Genomic DNA, 6,000 nt, shown 5'->3' with positions numbered 1-6,000 from the left:
CTAAATAATTGAAATTTAGCTAAGACTAGTCAAAACCAGATGGCATTTCAGCTTCTTGTTCTGAGAAAATACTATAAAATACACTGAGTGGGTAAAAGCTCACAAAAATACTTTTTATAATACTGGCAATATGCATTCAAGAGGAAAAGGAAGGAACTACTTTCCACTAATTGAGATGCTATTACTCATATGCAGTATGTAGGACAGAGTTGATTTTAAAACTATCATAGTCCTTCAGTGCATTAGGAGCACTGAATGCCCAGGGAAATTGTGGTCTCTTTCTCTGGAGACATTCAAAACTCACCTGGACACATTCCTGTGTGATCTTCTCTAGGTGTGCCTGCTCCAACAGGTGGGTTGGACTAGGAGATCTTGAGAGGTCACTTCCAACTGCATCCATGCTGTGATTCTGTCAGGAGACAATGATTCAGGTGAAGTTTAGATATTCAGGGAAAATGCAAACCTAATACAGCCAATTAGAAGTCAGTGACATTGTACCTCTTACATCAGGTTTGACTTCAGTGTGTAATTCCTTGTTTTAATAAGTAGACCTGCTACTTGATTGATACTACAGTCATAAAACAAACAAACAAACAAAAACAACAACAAACACCAAGTACATTAAGTTTTTTTGGGTTTGTGTGTGTGTTGGGTTTTTTAAAGTATTTTTGGTTATTACCTTTGTAGTTGAGCCTCCACTGTTATCATTATTACCAAAATACTGGAAGACTTGAGGCATTACTTTGTACCCAGAAAATGTGGGCATTAGGCAGATTTCCTGATGAAAGTTTTATCTGGACGTTTATAACAAAATGCATTTCAAAATAACACTTTACTAGTAATGTGGTAGACAGGAACAGTTCAGCAGTTTTGTTACAGAGGTTCATTTGTCTGGTCAGATGCTATGCTAACCAAAAAAGTTGTCTGAAATATATTCTTATTTGGGGAAGAGTAAGAAACACCCTCTAAGAAATGCTGTTGTGGTTAGGAAATAGTATTTAATCAGAATATGCAGAAATACTTTGGGATGTTGAACTGTAGCTAGGATGTTTTTTATCTACTCCAAGGAAGGCAAGGTAAAATAAAACATATGCAGAAATTATACTTGAAAGCAACATTAGAACAACATTAAGTGGAAATTCTTGTCCAAAAAGTCAAGAAGCTCTAAGTCAGGTTTCTCATTGTAAGCAGGATGGTGTCCCATGTCACTTCTGAAGTCTGTAGTTGTTTTCTTTATTTATAATTGTCTAATATACATACTGAATTAAGTCTTATAAATTAATAGCTGACAAGGGAAAAATATGTTTCATCCTACCCTATATCTTGCTGATCAATGTGTCACACAAGCCTTTCAGCTATGCTAGTGCAAAGATGGAAAAAAAATGAAAGTATCCTTACATGAGAATAGCTTTGAATTCTTCAGGCTGAACCCTTTCCCAGGGCAGTACTCTGCTGACTGGCACTCAAATAAAACAGGGTGCTATGCTGGAAAAAAAAGAAGTGAAATTCTACTGTTTCTTTCCCCCCTTTATTCCTTCAATGCACTTAAGAGACTTCCTTGCTCAGCTGTCAGAAGAAAAGGCTATGGGTGTAGGTGCTCCTTGTGAGAAATATCTCCCCACAGTCCCAAGTCAAAGTGATGGACTGAAGTAGAAATTGAGACATCAACTGTCCTGAAACTTCCCTGCATGCTAGTTCAGGCAGCGGTTTCGTATCCAGGATTCTCAAGGGACCTCACCCTTCACATGCATTGTACCAGTAGCCTGAGTGTGCAACAAGAAAGGGCGCATTCACTGTGGAATATGAGGGACAAGTGCCTACAAACAAGGGTCATCAAAAGTCCTAAATCCCTGCATAGACCAGGGTCTTAGTTCATGGTCTGACCATATCCCTACCCAAGTCAATAAAGGATCAAGCTGCACTACCAGTAAGCTTCAGTTTTACTTGAAATGGAGGAAAATATAATTAAAAAATATTGGAAGGATTTTTTCACCCAGAAGGCTCTTTAAACGATTCTTCTTCCTACATTCTTCAAAATCCCTATAACTGTGGCCTTCATCTTAACACTAAGCACGACATTGCACAGAACCAAGATTAGCCTTGTCATAGTGAAAAATGGCCATCTGGCAGTCCTGGTACAGTCTAACAGTGTACTACTTTGAAAAGAAACAGCACATTTTAATTATGAACAATTAGTTTCCTATGTAATACTGTTACTATGTTTAAGAAGAACTTTAATTTTTGTCACTTTCTCTATGAGGATCAATGACATTTTTCTATAAGAAAGTGGGTGGTGAAAAAATTGGAAGGGTGTGTGCAATGAAATTTAAATTGTATCCCTCTGTTCAAAAGTCTCCTTGCCTGCAGAAAATCATAAAAAAATTCTAGTATCTGCCAAAAATTCAATTACAGGTGTTAGCTTTCTGCCTCAGAGCAGTATTTCCATTTGCCACTCTTCTTCTGAACATGCCATGCAGCAGGGCAAGCGCTGCCGCTGACATGACCCTGATAGTCTGACATACCAACCAAAATGAAAATTATGATGTTCAGTCTCTTCCTCAGTGCCTGAATGCCCTTATAATGACACTATTCAGAATGAGTGTTTACTATCGAAAGTGGGTGTTTGCTCTGTATGTTTTGCATAAGATTATCATCACATTTTCTTTAATGTAAAGTGACTTTCAAAAGTTGTTTTAAATCCTGAAGAAGCAGGATTAAAAGTAGGAAACTACTTCCCTTCTATACGCTGACTCAAATCAAAACTACACAAAAGAAAAATATCCTTAACAGTCTTGAACAAGTTATTGTAGGCCAAAGTATGCTAAAGCATACCTGTGGAGATAAAAAAGAGTAATAGAAAGAATAGCTGAGGATATTATTCCTCAGACAGTATACTATTCATCAGATGTTTGACTATATAGGCCTTGAACTTCCGACACAGCATCTGTTACAGTAAAAGTTGGTGTTAAGAAGCAATGACCTTGAGATGGGCAGAGCTTTAGTCTCTGTGCAGTAGCTGAACAACTTCGTAAAATCAACAAAAGGAAAAGTCAGAACAGACAGAAGAATAACTCAGAAACTCTTTTCCTCACCTATTTTTTTTTTCCATCTAGAAATAATTCCACTCTTTTGTAAGGTTTTTTTAAAGATAATCTACTAATTAGATGACGATTACACACTTGCATTTTGTCACTGGATTTCATAACATTGGTTCATTTGGACATTTAGTGTGCTGTTAATTCAAATAAAGAACTTACCCACCACTTACTCATTATGTGCTTTTCTGAATTGTCCATGACAGCAGGGTGCAGAACTTTGGCATGCATTTGTTTGTGTAGTTCATGGAAGACACTTAAGGAGAGATGACATTTCCCTTTTCTCTTCCTGCATTGCATTTTGCACAATGACCCAGACTACAAAGAAGGTAGATAAGATTTTATTTATCTGTGAGAAGGCAAAACATCTTCCAGGAGGGATGAGTGTAAACCATAATTTCAGATTGTGAGTCTCAGAGGCAGGAAGTGTCTTGTTTTTTCCTTTGTGTTGTATGTATCACAAAGGGATCTCAAGCCTCACCTGGGGTCACTGCAGTAAGGAGTTGTTAATGGCTTTCTGTGAAAGGCACATAAGAAGCACAGTCATATGAGCATAGATTTTGCAGCATAAAACATTTATCATATGTGTAAGAATGCAATTTTTTACAACATGAAACAATTTCTATTTTTAGAAAACAATAGAAAAGCCTATAGTCCAGGAACAGAGTAACACCTAAAAAAATTTCACAACCTCTGTGAATTAAAATATTAATAATTACAGTGTAAATTAATATAGGCAATTGTAAACCCATGAAATATGGGTTTCATACAATAGAAATGGCAAATGTGATGCTCTAGTAATTATTTCCAAACAGAAGACATAATTGAGTTGCAATATTTACAAGAAAAGTATTTAAAACAATATAAATAAGAAAAAATATTTAAGGTTTTATAAATACAAAGCTCATAAGAAATTTTTAGCCATTAAATTTGTATTCTAAATTGAATCATCTTCCAGTCTCAAATACTTTCTTTTTCTATAAGTAAATTGAACCTCCTTTAAAGATCAATCAAAACTCAATTGTAATATAACATAATGAAGTCACACACTACAAAAGTGACACTTAGAACCAAAAGATGCATGTGGGAATTTTCGTTGTTTAACTATTAAATACAAAATTCTCAAGACAGACAGTTTAATCTTATGATTCATCAAGAATATTTTTATGATGCGGTGCATGTGGAAGCAGGAGACCCTGCCCTCCCTTCCCCTCCCCTCCTCTCCCCTCTTCTCCCCTCCACAAAACGACAGTTCTGCTTTTCACCTAACTTGAACCTCTGCATATTATTTTGCCCCACCCAGGAGTAATCCTACCTGTCTTCCTGGCATCCACTCAGCTTTACAACAGAGGCACCATGTTCTCACAGAATTTTTTATTTTGCAGAATCAGCATTTTGAGGTGAGATACTGTCTCACTGGAAATTTTCTGCAGAGCTCTAAAGGCAGTACAATCATCAAATAGAATCATAGAACTGTTTAGGTCAGAAAAGACCTTAAGATGACCAAGTCCAACCATTAATCTAATGCTGCCACCACTAAACTGTGTCTCGAAGCACCACATCTACATGTCTCTTCAGCACTTCAGGGATGCTGACTCAACAACTACACTGGGCAGCCTGTTCCAAGGCCCAAAAACCCTTTCCATGAGGAAATTTTTCATAATATCCAATCTAAACCTCCTCTGGTGCAACTTGAGGCCATCTCCTCTTGTCCCATGGCTTGTTATTCGGGAAAAGGAACTGACACCCACCTTGGTACAACCTCCTTTCAGGTAGTTGTAGAGGGCAATAAGGTCTTCCCTCAGCCTCCTTCTCTCCAGGCTAAACAGCCACAGTTCCCTCAGCCACTCCTCAGCAGACTTGTGCTCCAGACCCCTCACCAGCTTCATTGTCCTTCTCTGCACTCTCTCCAGCACCTCAGTGTCTTTCTTGTAGTGAGGGACCCAAAATGGAACACAGTACTTGAGGTGCGGCCTCACCAGTGTCGAGCAGAGTGGGATAATAATTTTCCTAGTCCTGCTGGCCACACTAGTTCTGATACAAACCAGGATGCATATCACTGGCTCCTGGTGAAAGTGGTGTCCACCATAACTCCCAGGTCCTTCTCCACAACGCTGCTTTCCAGCAAGTCCACCCCTAACCTGTACTAGTGCCTGGGGTTATTCCTCCCCAGGTACAGGATCCTACACTTGCCCTTGTTGAACTTCACTAGGTTCTTCTCTGCCCAGTCCTCCAGTCTGTCCAGATCTCATTGAATGGCAGCACAACCTTCTGGTGTGTCAGCCCTTCCTCCGAGTTTGGTATCATCAGCAAACTTGCTGAGGGTGCACTCAGTCTCTTCATCCAGGTCATTGATAAACAGGTTGAACAGGATTGGACCCAGTACTAACCCCTGGGAAACACCACTGGCTATAGGCCTCCAACCAGACTCTGCACCATTGATCACAACCCTTATCGCTCTGCCATTCTGCCAGTTCATGATCCACCTCACTGTCCACTCACTCAACCCACACTTTCCAAGCTTATCTATGAGGATGTTGTGAGAGACAGTGTCAAAAGCCTTGTCAAGGGAGACAACAACCACTGCTCTTCTCTCATCTACTGAGCTAGTCATACCATCACAGAAGGCTATCAGGTTGGTCGAACATGATTTCCCCTTGGTGAATCCATGCTGACTACTCCTGATAGCCTTCTTTTCTCCACATGCTTGGAGATGACATCCAGAATAAGTTGTTCCATCAACTTTCCATGGATGGAGTCTTACTTCCATAAGACTCAGTCTATGAAAGGTTATAGATCTTTCAACAGTTAATGCCCTTCTTGGGCTGCTTCACACCAAAAATCATGACTTTTCAATGCTAGTAAGCCCATCCTTGGTATTTCTACCTATTGATATGCAGCAATG

This window comes from Nesoenas mayeri (assembly GCF_963082525.1).
Source record: "Nesoenas mayeri genome assembly, chromosome: Z".
Lineage (NCBI taxonomy): Eukaryota > Metazoa > Chordata > Aves > Columbiformes > Columbidae > Nesoenas > Nesoenas mayeri.
Note: the sequence above shows the minus strand (reverse complement) of the source record.